Raw genomic sequence first — 15,678 nt, forward strand, 5'->3', positions numbered from 1 at the left:
AAAAGGTTATTGTATTGAGGGCGGTGTCACACACACTGACGTTAACAAGCTCAGACGGATCCACCTGTCCAACCGGTTGGTCCAGGGAGGGGCACGAGGTGAGCAGATCTCTCACTGCCTTTTAGTGACACACACACACACACACACACACACACACACACACACACACACACACACACACACACACACACACACACACACACACACACACACACACACACACACACACACACACACACACACACACACACACACACACACACACACACACACACACACACACACACACACACACACAACCTCTCTGAACAGCTAGTGAGAGCAGTGGTTTAGGCAACAAACAGGGACCTGCATGTACAATTCTTGCAGCAGGTGTGAGAGAAAGAGAGAAAGAGAGAGAGAGAGAGAGATAGAGACTGACCAGGTGTTAACGGATGATGGTGTAACAAGGTGAAGAGCAGAACAGAGGTGGATTGTGATATGGAGGGGGTGACTCACGGTTTCACCTGAAGAGGTCTGTGTGTGTGTGTGTGTGTGTTTGTGTGGAGGTGGGGTGAGAGGCAAGAGTGAATTTGAGAGGAGGGGAGAGAAAGAGATAGAGAGAGGAGAGAGAAAGAGAGAGAAAGAGAGAAAGAGAGAGAAAGAGAGAGAAAGAGAGAGAAAGAGAGAGAGAAAGAGAGAAAGAAAGAGAGAAAGAAAGAGAGAGCGAAAGAGAGAGCGAAAGAGAGAGAAAGAAAGAGAGAGAGAGAGAAAGAGAAAAAGAGAAAGAGAGAGAGAGAGAGAGAGAGAGAGAGAGAAGGGTAAAAGGCCAGACAGGAATGCAATGACATCATTTGGTAGGACGGACTTCCCTTCATAGTGTAGAAAGGCAGCCTTGTCTTCTCCTGTCTGTCTGATGACTCTCACACGAGAGGCCCAATCCTGTCAATTCTTGCTTCATTATTTTTCCTTTGTTTGGCTGATTAAGGGGGTAGAAGGGATGGAAAGGGATGACGGAGAGAGGGACTTTGAGGACGAGGGAGATGGACTGCGCGAGCGACGACCTCTTTCAGATATACTGGGAAGTAAAGCAGAGGTGCTCAGGAAAAGGGACATGGATCCAATAGCCATGAGGAAGTGACTGACCCCACACACACACACACACACATAGAGAGACTCTCTCTCTCTCTCTCTCTCTCTCTGGCCAGAGGTCCGCAGGCATCTTCCCACCTGCACAAACCACTAACTGCTGTCCTGTAGCAAGTATGCCCTTATATGGGCAAAGCCAGGACAGGAGCGCAGAACAGTAATCTGGTACAGTCAGAGAGCAGGGGGGGGGGGAGATAGTGAGACAGACAGAGAAGAGGGGTGAGGAGAGACAGATAGTGAGACAGACAGAGAAGAAGGGTGAGGAGAGACAGGGGGAGGGAGAGAGAGATAAGGAGGGAAAAAGTGTTGATAAAAGATAAAAGCAGAACTAGCATTCCTCACATTGTCCTCGGTCACTTCGGCACACACACACATTCTCTCTTTAACAAAAAAAAAAAAAAGAGTCCTTCGGAGACAAACAAAGACCCGTGGAGCTCTCGGTGTTCTGTATACACCCGCTAAACTGGCGTCTCAAGTGTCAGGTCAGACAGACCCAGTCTCTTACACACACACCTGGCATAGTGTAATGACAAATAGGCATAGTGTAATGACAAATGGGAACAGCACAAGCAAAAGTTCTGATCTTTTTTATTTTCTTTATTTTTTTAAAAGTTGGATGATGATATTCTTAGGGTTCTATAAACTCCTTTGTGTGTGTGTGTGTGTGTGTCAACCACAGAGTGTGGGGGGAATTTGCAGCTGTCAGTTTGGGAGGCCGGTGGAACAATGAGAAGTTTGTGTGAGTGAGCACAAGTGTGAAAAAGATTGCAATCAACCCTATATGTGTAGTGTGTGTCTGTGTCTGTGTGTGTGTGTGTGTGTGTGTGTCAAGCCCTATTCTCCTTACTCTTGCAGCCCCATTCCCCCCCTCTCCCAGTAAGCAGTTGTTGGTTTTGGCCTTGACGCCTTTCGGAAGTCAGCTGTGGGTTTCATTGAACAATGAAAACATGGGTCCCTATTCAACTCTCCCCTCCCCTCCCCTTCCCGAGACGGGATGTTATGGATTCTCCGTCAGAGATGAGTAAGGTCACAGCTACACGCCTCACTAAGGTGAACCGCTACAAACCATTTCCTCATTAGTCAACAAGACACACACACACACACACACACACACACACACACACACACACATACACACACACACACACACACACACACACACACCAACCAAAACCAATAGTAGGCTCAATCACTATGAAAACCATTAGTAACCAGTTTCCCAGTCAACCATTAGTAACCAGTTTCCCAGTCATACACTATGGTAAGCTCTCTCCCTCTCTCTCTGACAAGCCCTCCATCTGCGTTTCCAGTTATCACGACCCCGCTAGCTTGCCAGTGCTTTCCGCCCCTTAGTAGCCAATGCACTAAGGACTGTGGCCATTTAAATAATTAGTGTTGACCATTATGGCCCATAATGGTTGACCACAGTGGACCCGTCCTCCTCTACACAGGCCTCTCCTAACTCCGGCTGTCATCTCCCTGGGTCCATCTTGTTGCTGCTACTGCTGCCTGGACTCCATCCCGATGGCTCAGCTCATTTTAAATGCACCAACGCTACGGTGTCTGTGTAGGCTAATGCCTTCCCATCCCTATAGGGGAATATAGTGGCTAAGGGCCAATCTGGAATAAATCTCTCTCCCCCTCTGGTCTACTAAAGGTCGAAGATCTTCTGATTCCGAGACATCGGTTTCACCTGGACTCACCCCCATCCCTCAGAGATTGAAGATGACACCACAGCAACAGCCAATGAAAGCAGGTTGCTCCCATTACACAGCTGTGATGTCAACACAGGCAAATTAGAGTGCCTTACGGTCAGTCATCTCTCTCACACACACACACACACACACACACACACACACACACACACCACACACACCACACACACACACACACACACACACCTGATATAGCACTAACACACCAGGTACTCATGTCCCGTCTGATTTTGCAGTCAGTGTGACTCACTCCAATCAGAAGTACAATACAAGCACACACACACACCCTATAGCCTTTGTGACGCTTCTATACCATCTGTGCACCTGCATCACAAGCAAGGCTCTGTGCCCACCTCAAGAGTGGAATCAAGAGAAGCACAGTATAGCTACCACGACACACACGCGCACGCACACACTCACGCACACACACACCAGTCGTTGATTTATTTACAGTGGTGCCTGCTACAAGTCATTGTAATGTCATTAGCGTGGCTTTGACAGTGTGGGGTTGGTAATGGGATTGAGGCATTACACAGCTAATCCACTTACACCCCTAATTCTCACACACAAACATCCACCCTGCTCACACAGAGAGATTAACCTACAGTACAGACCTCAAATGGACACAGCATGCACACACCAAGCTAGCAGCACACACTTAACTATCAGTACCTTGTGAAACAACTATTAGTATTATACAAACTGACTTAAGTACAGACACACACGTGCATGCACATGCACGCGCACACACACACACAGAGGACTGTTTATCACGGGGGCCACCTGCTCCACCTGCACTACATCACAGAAGCTATCTGTGAGATTAGAGCCACTGCAAATATCAATCCCAACTGATGACTGAGCCGACTCGCACCTGCACCACACACGTTTGCCAGACGCCAATACAAACTCCCATACTTGTTACAAACGGCAGAAGGCGGTAGGAATATTCCCACAACACGGAGCCCTGCCTTTACCCTACCAAGACAAGTTCACTCAGGACCAACCCAGCAGGTTAGCTGACAGGGAGTTACACCTGGAGAATTCAACTGGGAAGACCCCCCCCCCCACACACACACACACACACACCACAAACACACACACCTAAATATATGGATGACAAACACCGCAGCGTTTAAAATACTCTCTGGTTACATGCTATGGATCAGCCTGTCAAACACACTGGGCTTGATCTATATAACTTCAAAAAACAGCAGCTGACCTTACCTTTGGCAGGTGAAGCTAAACAACGCCCGCTCTCACCCGGATGGGATGAATCACCATGTACTGAAACAAAGACAGAGCACAATGATAAGACTTAATTCACACGGCCAGTGTGATTCACATCCCAGACAGCGTGGGGAAATTTAGGGTGATGATGCAACTGCCATGGCTGGAATTTGTCCGTTTCTCCTTCTAATAAAAAGCCAAATGAACTCCTCTCATTTAGCCACGATGAAATCTCCCCTGTAAACAATCAGTTAGCTAGCTAGCTAACCTAACGTTACTCAAATCTGAAAAGAATTATGGTACCCTGGCTGGTCAAAAAGACAGTGAGTTTTGGTAATTAATTGATAATGTTGATAAATACATTGATCGTGGCCACGATAACCTAACTTTCGAACAAAAGACCACACAGGCATTCACACCAGCGTTAGCTCGCGGGCTAACTTAACTAACGTTAGCAGCACAAACAACAAACTGCGTCTGGTCGAGCTAGCACTAGCTAACTAACGCATGTTACCACCTACCTGGACAGGCTATCGCGCAGATTAAATAACCCCCAATTTCAAATATTAGTACTAGGTTGAACTGGGGTGTATGTAAGGTTAGCTGGCTACTCTGTACGCGCTAGCTAGATAGCCACGCTAATTCGCTTCCGCAGCTAGCTAGCTAGCCAGGGGTGTATTTGGTATGAGGCCAGATTAACGTAACGATACAAATGGCAGACTATCTTAGCTAGCTACACGAATGCACTGCTTTTGAACTTAGCAAACCTTTTCTGCTAGTTGGTTAGGCTAGCTTTCTCATATTTGGCAGCACACTGACGATAATACCGGCCTAGTACAAAGTAACGTTAGGCAAAATCGACCAGATGCAGGCCAGGGCGTTTTTAACCACTCAGAATCGGATGGTGAGTCAAAGTCGTGCTGATCTGTGCTCCAGTCCGATGACCACTCCTTGCCGACGACGCAATTTTGCAACCACTGACAACGAAAAACAGTCGGAAAACGGCGTTATATCCCTTTCTTTGGACTATCGTACTCACCTAAATGTCTCGTCTTCTCTGCGCCTTCCGACGTATTTCTTTTCTTAGCTTTTCCCCTCTTTTCTTCTCCTTGCCTGGTGTCTCTCGACGGGAGCAAAGCGTCAGGACGAGACTATGGCGGGGCGGGCTCAATAAGCACTTTACCGTATTTACGGACAGACGGCGGTTGCCCCAGAAAGATTCTTGCGCTACTACAGGTGTGTCACTAGTTGCGGAGAGTGACCAGTCAACACGTTGCAAACACAACTGGAGAGTAGATGAGACTATTCGCAGCTTATTCTTGACAAATACCCGTCACATGAACTGTAATGACTAACCTGGAAAGAGGAATGTAGGCCTGTGTATACTGACCCTTCGCCACATTCCATTGATTTCCTCAACAATAGTAGGAAGTTGAGCAATGTTGGACGTGTTTGTCATTCCACGCCAAAAGTAGACTAGACTATATCACTATTTATGTCCCATTCAGAGGATGTTATGATCTAATACTGGTTTAACGGAACACCTACATAGTACCCCATGCCACGCATGAATCATAATGTCTTTGTTAGTAGGCTACAGTGCCTGTTAAGTGTCTGATAGTGCATCTGAATTACCATTATCAAAACTGGCCTTGCTGTATCGTTATTCATCATTCATTTTTCATTTATCATTGATACTCACACCAGGAAGAATTAGTTTGACAAAGGATGTCCCCTGCTTTTTTTATTTGTCTCCAAAGCACCTGGTTGAATTTGAGTGAAATCAAACGAAAGGAGCCCAAATAAACAATAGAAACCTGGGGGGGGGGGGGGGACAATGCAAGGCATTTCCTCAATTTCCTGGAGAGTCCCTTGCAATGGTCCAGTCTCTGAGTCACAAGGATATCATGTTATGTTATCGGTGAAGCGAAAGAGAAAAGACAGCACTGCCCTCTAGAGGAACTACCTATCAACAACACCTTTTTAGTCTCCCCAAAACCTTCTGAGAGGAATAATATTATTGTTCAGGATGAAACAGTTAAAAATAAAACTACATTTATTCTGTTATAAAACACACAGTTAACATGAGAAGGACAGTTTGATATATGATTGGTCATACACACATACCTGATCATACACATGAACTCTTTCATCTGAGAGAGAGAGAGAGAAAGGGAGAGATATCTGAAGACAGTGAGGTCTGTCCCAATTCAAGGGTTGCATCCTACCTAGGCCGGATTTGAAGGCTGCTACGTCACAGCGGGGCAACAAGTTCTGTCCCAATTCATTCAGCCTACGAAGAGTCCTCCGAATGCAGCCCACAAATGCGGCCTACTTTTGGATACAACTGATGGATCCTTCGCGGCCTGCCTTCGCGGCCTCCCTCCCAGAATGCGTTTCGGCCCGGATTAATTCCTGTACCAGCCGCCATTGCTCGGATTTTAAAATGTTTTTAAACCGCTTTGATGTTAATATTATTATGTTTTAATAAAATGTCATGCCTGATAGTACCACCATAGAATCCCAATATGTGGAAACTTTATCCAAATTACGCATGCATCTACAAGCTTAGATAGATGATTTAGATAGGCATTTTCTGTGGTGTTTCCATAACAACCTGCTGTCAGCATTGGGCATCCAATGCTTGGCACGCACTTGGGGCTGCCTAGGCAACAAAATGACGAGTTGGGAATCCTCCGTAGGCTAGACCCTCCCATTTCACAAAACGTTTACATCCGGCCTACCTGGCCTGAAGGACGCGACCTACGTAGTCCGCGTAGGCTGCGACCTAGGTAGGTTGCAACCCTTGAATTGGGACAGAGCTATAGAGAGAGAGAGAGAGATCACATTATCTGAGACCTTGGGAGGTGTGCGAGTCGAGAGCCGGCCCGTCCGAGTGCGTGACCATGTGTCTGCGCAGGTTGCTGGGGTTGTTGAAGCTGGCGCCGCAGAGCGAGCAGCTGTAGGGCTTCTCCCCGGAATGCGTCCTGAGGTGGATGGTCAGGCTGCCGTTCTGGGTGAAGCTCTTCCCACACAGCGTGCACGCGTACGGCTTCTCCCCCGTGTGGATGCGCATGTGGACGTTCAGGGTGGTCTTGTTGACGAACTGCTTGCCGCAGAGCGCGCAGGTGGTGGGCGTCTCGCCGGTGTGGATGGCGCGGTGCCTGGCCAGGTCCGAGCGCCGGTAGAAGCGCTTTCCGCAGAAGCTGCACACTAGGGGCTTGTGGCTGAGGGGCAGGTGACTGCGCTGGGCCTGAGGCTGGGGCAGAGGCTGAGGCTGGGGCAGAGGCTGGCTCACATCCTGCCCCAGGCGCCAGCCTCCATACCTGGCCAAGTTTGGTACTGTTGTATTCATAGCTGCGGAGGTGGCGAGGGTAGTCGCCTGGACTATATCCAGACTGCCCCCTCTCCCGTGGGCATCTCCGCTGCCCTGTACCCGCCCCACCACGGGTCTGCCTGCAGCACGGGGGCCTAGCGATGTCTGTGGGCCGTGGCTGCCGGGGAGAGTGCCCGCCAGGGTCGGGAAACTATGCAGATCGGGGTCTGTGAAGGGAGAGGGGTCCTGTGGGCCAGGCTGGGCCGGGCCTGGGACCGCTTGTCCCTCTTCTCCACTGTGGATGCTCACAATACACGGCCCCTCGTGATGCAACATCGCAGAGGCGGGGTCAAGCTCTGGGGGCGCCATAGCGACCGACTCTGCGCCCTCGTCAGCGTTGGGGGTGTGGTCCTGATCTAGAACGCGCAAGAAATCACAATGCTGTTTTGTTTAGAACAATACACTTTGCAGGCATCTCCCTAATAAATTTGACTCCTTTGTTTAAGTGTTGGTTTAGTTTTAGTATTGGTGATAATCTTGGCCTCCTGTCTTCCTCAGTGCACTCACCTGAATGCAGCTGATGTTCTCCAAAATAATTATCAGGTCCCTCCTCATCTTTTATCAAAATAACATCTGGACAGTTGTTCTCCACCTCTGCAGACTAAACGAACACACATACACTGAAACTCTTCTGCTCTACTAATTGGTCATGGAAGTACAGCAGATACCATGTCAGGCTGGGTAGGCTAGGCCTACTACTCACCTCTATTTGGACCGTGGGGGTACTCCTTTCTTCCGTTGTCTTAATAGAACCATCAACCTCACTGATACCACGGCGGTCTGACCTATCTATGACTGGGAGATGGTTGGTATATATCAGTGAAGTTATATCAGACACACAACATACCACACTAATCTCTCTTATGAAAGTGGTCTAACCCCCCGAATGCGCAGGCACCCAGTAATGTTTACAAACAAAAAACGCCTGTAAAGTAGGCTAATATTACCATACTAGCTACTACTACGCTACTACTTAACGCTTAGGCGCCTTGCTTGCCTACCTGCCAGTTTAGAACGCGGTCTACACAGGGCTCTGGTGAGGGAGAATCGGCCGACCCTCGGTGTGTTTGCTCGTTGAATCCGCAGGGCAAAAAGTTCACTCTTCATCACTTTCATTCTCATGCGCAGCATTTCGTTTTCTTTGATGCTCCGAGAGATCTCCAACCGCAGATCCGCCGAGCTTTCGGAGAACAGTTGGCTAATCTCGGCAACGGCTGCCCTCGCAAGCACGTCCATTATTGATCCGAGTTGTGTCTGCACAGATGACATATAGGGAGGCATGTTTGTTGTCATCGCAAATGGCAGATCTTAAGAAAAAAACAGTTATATGAGGAAGACACAAGAGCACCACCATTGACTAGGTTACACACAAAGCCATTTCCGGTGAAAGCATGGATCACATTACCGTAAATCCACAAAAAGACGCGCAGTTTATAACTCCATGGCTGGGAGACAACAAGATCATAGAATCCCCCATTTGGAGGGAATGTGGAGTGAGTGGACACACAGTTCTTAACAAGGTCAGTCAGGTAACTGAATGGCCTGTCTTTATTACACATTTCTGTCTTTATTACACAGTTCTATGTAGAAGAAAGAACACAACTCGATTCTGTAAAGTTGATACCCAGAATAATAACCTAGTCTACTCCAGCAGACTTTGACCAGGGTCCCTCTATTAGCTCCTTGAGCTACTTGACAACATGTTCATTGATATCATTATCAATAATAAACCATTTGATTCATAACAGATCTGCAGGTAATCTGAGAATGAACCCACAGACCCAGTCCCACACGTACTCCCTCCCCAGCGTCCAGAGTTAGCGTATTAATAGGTAAATAGAGATAAATTAATAAAGATAAATTAATCATAACAAACACATGTACGATAAGTTGGGGCTTTATTTTTCTGTGCTCAAACAATACACAACACACATTACAAATGTGAAATCACTGCATTTTAGATAAACTTTAAAATCTCAGTTACAATTTACACACATTACAATAAATCAGTATACCAGAACTTTGGAAAGCCAGCTTGCTTATCAGGCCTAATGTGTCAGTCACACTCAAAAACGGTGCTCAGATAAACACGCCTCCTGATCCAAACTGTAAGACGATAAAATATAGCTTCTAAAAAGCTTTTCCTGCCCCATCTGGGTTTCTCTCCTTTGGTCTTTTGAAATTCCCTGATGCCGTTGTTGTTCTAAGCCTGTGCTCCAACTGGCCCTCCACAATCTTTATCTTTCTGCTGTTCCTCTCCCTCTCCCTCCACCCCTGAACTCCCCTTCCCATCTACCTCCGCTCTGTCCGCTCCATCCTCTCCCTCATCTCTCTCCTCTCCCTCCTCTCCCTCCACCCCTGACCTCCCCTTACCATCTCCCTCCTCTCCCTCCTCTCCCTCCTCTCCCTCCACCCCTGACCTCCCCTTCCCATCTCCCACCTCTCCCTCCTCTCCCTCCACCCCTGAACTCCCCTTCCCATCTCCCTCCTCTCCCTCCTCTCTGTCCACTCCCTCTTCTCCTTCCTGACCGCCTGTCCTCTCACTCTCCCCAGTTTCTGCCTCTTTCTTCTCATTGGAGGATTCCTGCTCACTTGTCTCCCCTCCCTCTGTGGTGCTCTTCTTCTCCTCCTCCTCCTTTTTGTCCTTCCTCTCTTTCTCTATTTTGGAGAGGTGCTGACACAGGGCTTGGACGTAGGTGAACACACACAGGGGGTCCGGCCTGTCCCCCATCAAGAGCATATCAGACACCTCCAGCAGGGGGCAGCAGTCAGCCTTGGTCCTGAGAGAGAGAGAGAGAGAGAGAGAGAGAGAGACAGAGAGAGAGAGAGAGAGAGACAGAGAGAGAGAGAGACAGAGAGGGAGAGAGAGACAGAGAGGGAGAGAGAGAGAGAGAGACAGAGAGAGAGAGAGAGACAGAGAGAGACATAGAGAGAGAGACAGCGAGAGAGAGAGAGAGAGACAGAGAGAGAGAGAGACAGAGAGAGAGAGAGAGAGAGACAGAGAGAGAGAGAGAATAGAATAGAGAATAAAGAAAGGGAGTGAAAGATGATAACTAATTTTCTCTCTCTCACACACACACACTTAAAAAAAACGTATATATATATTTGATATATATTATCTCACTCTCCCCTCACAGCAAATTTAAATTCTCTCACTCTCCCCTCACACAGCAAAGAAAGCTCCTTACTCTGCAGTGCTGAAGGCCAGAGTGAAGTTCTTCTCTCTCTGCTCGGCCTTCAGGGAGGAGAAGTCGAAGGCATCGGGGAAGAAGCGATGTATGAGAGCACAGAACGCCAACCCGTCACACCACGACGATGAGAAGTTCTCTATGGAAACGCCCTGACAATGAGGAGATGATGAAAGGAAGAGAGAAAGAGTTTGGTTACATATGATATTGTTGCACTGATAACAACAGGGGCTGTTCCAATAGGCTCTGTGCACCAGCTTCACTACTTCCTGAAAGTCACTTGGCTTCTTTATTTCCTGTCCAATATGATTGGATTAAGTGATTAATCAGGTGTTCGCTGGGTCTGCCGCACACCTGATTAATCACTTAAGCCAATCATATGGGACAGGAAATAAAGATGCCAAGTGACTTTCAGGAAGTAGTGGAGCTGGTGCACAGAGCCTATAGTATCATGGAAGTGATGTGGTATATAAAGTCAGTTTGTTAAGTTTTGAAGAGGTTAAAGTTATTCAACGCCTCTGCCGGGCTCACCTCATAGTTACGTGTTTTGTTGCTGCACCACTGAAGGATCTTCTGTTTTATTGACGCCCCATTTGCCACCGACGCAGACGACCGCTGAAGTTTGAAGTTGCGAGCAACTGGTGTCCTGCAAATAGTCAAGTGAAATGACACATGGCTGCATCCCTCTGCAGGCTCAGTCCTGACTCACTACCTTAAAATCAAGCTGCCAACTCAATTTCTACAGTTTCAATCAATCAATCAAAGCTGTAATTGTATAGCGCATTTCATACCCAGAGGCAACACAATGCGCTCTACAGAAAACAAGGGAGGTGGGCATACGACCCACTCTCTACATATTCCAGAGGGAAGCAAAAAAACAGTTATCACCCGGGGGCCAGATAAGTGAGCTGTAAAAATTCTTCCCTGACCCCTCTCAACAAGGCGATCGAGCAAGCTCCTGGAGTATGTTTGTCTACCAGATAAGAACATTTATAAAGCAATAAATTACATTAAATTACATTTTCAGAGTAAGAGAAGCAAAAAAACAACATAGGAGAGACATGGCAAATACTGGTGTGTGTTTCATCACATCCTTTCAAATACTTACTCGGGGGCTCCCTGCTGGAACTTGGCTATGATGTCATTTTTAGTGGACGCCCGGACAGAGCGGGCTGACATCCGGGGGCGGGACAGTGAGAGGGGTGTGGGAGATGGCGCAGGAGGAGAAGGACTCACACCACCCTTTCTTTTTGTCTTCCCTTGCTTCTCTGTCTCCTTGCTTTTCCCTTTGTCTTTCTCCTTTAGCGGCTTGTTCTTGTTGTCTGGTCCCTTCCCTGGCTTTGCCTTCTCCTTTTCCCGCTCCCCCTTTCTTTTCTCATCTGTCTTCCCCTCCTCTGTCTTCTCCCCTTTCTCCGTGTCGTTCTCTCCCCTGTCTTTCTGTTCCTCTTTCATCTCCGCTCCTTCCCCGATCCCTTCTTCCTTGACCACCTCTTTCCCTTTGCTATTCCTGTCCTCCCTCTCCTCCTCCTTCTCTCCCTCCCCCTCCATGTTTCCACTCTGTTTGGGGCCGTCCGTCTCGCAAGTGTCTGCGTCGGGGGAGGAACCCTCCTGCTCTTGTCTGTTATCAGCATCGCGGGCCCCGCCGTCCGCCGGAGGCTCCTGTGTATCTCCGGGGCCGGCCCCCGGCCCCTCCTCTGTGCCTGAGTCTCCAGAGGCCCCCTCCTCCCTCCCAGACTCCGCCCTGCTGCGACCTTCCTCCGTCAAGGTCTCCCTGTCCGCATGGTCAACCTCCGGCACTGCCGCCCCGCCCTCGGTCTGAGGGACAGACAACAGGTGGCGCAATTCAATTAAGACGGAAACTTTATTTATCCATTCATACAGTCACTGTAGATCAGGCATTCCCAAACTGTGAGGCGGGCCTCCCCTGGGAGGCCCCAGAGAAATTCAGGGGAGGCTTGGAGGGATGGTTAGAAAAAAAGGAAAACATTTTTTATTTTTGAATTTTCTATGGTTTTTATAAATGAAACGTGATTTTAAAGGTCAGAAAATTGAAATAAATAATGGGAGAGATGTGTACTAAATGTGTGGATAGTGCAGAGAGAGCCTCCCCCCGCAGGCATGAATGTATTGTGTGAAAACGTCATAACGTTAACTAGCAACAGGTGCCACCGAGCTAACTTAGCTGTGTAACGTTATGGGCTAGCTAACGCTGCCTTGCAAAATGGACGAATTTGGGGGGTTTGGGGGTGCGGGTGTGTCACTGTTTTCAGAGGGGAGGCCCACATTAATGGAGTTTGGGAACCCATGCTGTAGATGAAGAGAACAGAGAGGATGGAATGAGCTGGTCCTACTCGGGTCAGTTTCATAGTTTACAGGGTTAGGGTTAGGGTTAGACTTGGATAAGCTTTCTGTGATACAGGACTCAGCAGCGCGTGTGTGTTGTGTTTATGATTAGCTGCTATTGTTAATGTATTTTGTGTCTTATGTCTAGCTGTTATTATTGATGTATTTTAAGCTTTTAACACCTCCTCCTCCCCTTAAGTGCCTCGTGTCACTTCCTAGGCCGCCAATGTAAATAACAATTTATTCTTAGTGACATGCTGGACGAAATAAAGGTTAAATAAATACATTTTTGTGTGAGAGAAGACATTCCAAAGATGAAACAAAAGATTTATATCTTTCTGTCTAGAGAATGTCCATTCAGTAGTTGCATAAAAAGCAATTATAAACACGTTATACCCTCACATATACAAGATGGTACCAATGTAATGGCCAGTCTGTCTGTGCCAGCTGAACCTGAGAAGCCAAGATGTCACGCCAGGTCATGACTTGGTGGTGACTCAGCAACGAAAATAGAATAGGAGAGCAGCATCTATGTGTGTGTGTGTGTTTCTATGTTTCTCCATGGAGAGCAGAGGACAGGACAACAACATTCTTCTGTCAGAATCTAGGAGAGGGACAGGTGTTGGCCGCTCTAGCAGGTACAACCACCACCACCATCATGGATCATCCCCTCCCATGCACTCAGTCACTAACACCCTAAAGCTAACACCCTAACCCCAAACCCTAACACCCTAACCCTGCCTGGCCACCCCTCCACTGGACCCTACTAATGTTTTCGAGAGGGTGCAAAAAAAACCCACTCACACACCTGATGGTTGTTGTTGTTGTTATCATCCATCTGCTTGGTTGTTGGGCCGCTCCCAGAATCCTCTTCGTGAGGGGATACGTCCTCCAGGATCCCTGTGAGATGAATAAAACAAGTTCAGATCCTCTGCACTCTTAATGTAGCTCCAGGTCTCATGTTTCCCAACTACGGTGTAACGTAATGTTGGAGCGTGCTCTTGCTCTTCTGCAGTTAATCTGTTTCTCTCTCTCTCCTCCCTCTCTGCCTGTCTCTGCTAATGACAGTGGTGTGTGGTGTGTGTGTGTTGGTTAGTGGATGCCCCCTGAACCCCCCCCCCCGCCGATTCTGCCTGGTGAGGATTCCGAGCCACTTCATCTGACCTTTACTACAACACAGGGTCCAGAAATAGAGCTAGTGACACAGGCACTGCCTACAGCCAGACAGCTGCATCTGCTCTGGAAACCATGGGTACAAACATACACACACACACCCGCACGCACACACACACACACACACACACACACACACACATACGCACGCATGTACGCAAACAAACACACAGACTAAAACTCAAATGGGGAGGCAGAACCCCAGTCAAATATCAAACATGCCTGAACTCTGTGACCCATCTCATTGAACCATACTCATTCAGACACAGGGAATACCTATAGAAACAGTCTTAACCACTATCTCTATTCACACACAAAATGATCATTTTCACACACATCCACATATAAGCACCCCCCCTACACACGCACGCACCACACGCACACACACACACACACACACACACACACACACACACACACACACACACACACACACACACACACACACAGAGACCCTAAAGTGTGAACTGTGTAGAGGTGCAGTCCTTACCTTGTGTGGTTCAGCTCTCAGAGTTCCCAGTGTTCAGTACCACTCTACCCCGGGCTGTGTTCAGTACCACTCTACCCCGGGCTGTGTTCAGTACCAGTCTACCCTGGGCTGTGTTCAGTACCAGTCTACCCTGGGCTGTGTTCAGTACCAGTCTACCCCGGGCTGTGTTCAGTACCAGTCTACCCTGGGCTGTGTTCAGTACCAGTCTACCATGGGCTGTGTTCAGTACCAGTCTATCCCGGGCTGTGTTCAGTACCAGTCTACCATGGGCTGTGTTCAGTACCAGTCTATCCCGGGCTGTGTTCAGTACCCGTCTACCATGGGCTGTGTTCAGTACCAGTCTATCCCGGGCTGTGTTCAGTACCAGTCTACCATGGGCTGTGTTCAGTACCAGTCTATCCCGGGCTGTGTTCAGTACCCGTCTGCCCCGGGCTGTGTTCAGTACCACTCTACCCCGGGCTGTGTTCAGTACCAGTCTATCCTGGGCTGTGTTCAGTACCAGTCTACCCTGGGCTATGTTCAGTACCACTCTACCCCGGGCTGTGTTCAGTACCAGTCTACCCTGGGCTGTGTTCAGTACCACTCTACCCCGGGCTGTGTTCAGTACCAGTCTACCCTGAGCTGTGTTCAGTACCACTCTACCCCGGGCTGTGTTCAGTACCAGTCTATCCTGGGCTGTGTTCAGTACCACTCTACCCCGGGCTGTGTTCAGTACCAGTCTACCCCGGGCTGTGTTCAGTACCAGTCTATCCTGGGCTGTGTTCAGTACCAGTCTACCCCGGGCTGTGTTCAGTACCACTCTACCCCGGGCTGTGTTCAGTACCAGTCTACCATGGGCTGTGTTCAGTACCAGTCTACCCCGGGCTGTGTTCAGTACCACTCTACCCTGGGCTGTGTGGCTCTTCTGCCCTGCCTGTCTTAACACCTGTCTTAACACCTCGCTATCTCTCAGGTTCCTCAGGCTCTCAATGCAGCATAAATAACTGTGTCCAGTGAGTCAGGCAGTGTGAATTTCACTCTCACTCTTTCCCATCA

General features: G+C 48.5%; 1 protein-coding gene across 5 annotated transcripts in view; it reads right to left on the minus strand.

Moving 5' to 3' along the window:
• LOC311318034 (catenin delta-1-like) overlaps nucleotides 1–5,202 on the minus strand; it is a 30,717-nt gene extending 25,515 nt beyond the window's left edge. For all 5 annotated transcript variants that reach the window (XM_084449219.1, XM_084449218.1, XM_084449216.1 and 2 more), the window contains exons 1-2: nucleotides 5,113–5,202; nucleotides 4,071–4,130 (exon numbers count right to left, since the gene is read on the minus strand). The gene's annotated coding sequence lies outside the window, so the exon portion shown is untranslated. The remainder of the gene's footprint in view (nucleotides 1–4,070; nucleotides 4,131–5,112) is intronic.
• Nucleotides 5,203–15,678: the final 10,476 nt, after the last annotated feature.

Source organism: Borostomias antarcticus (genome assembly GCF_949987555.1).
Source record: "Borostomias antarcticus genome assembly, chromosome: 14".
NCBI classification, from domain to species: domain Eukaryota; kingdom Metazoa; phylum Chordata; class Actinopteri; order Stomiiformes; family Stomiidae; genus Borostomias; species Borostomias antarcticus.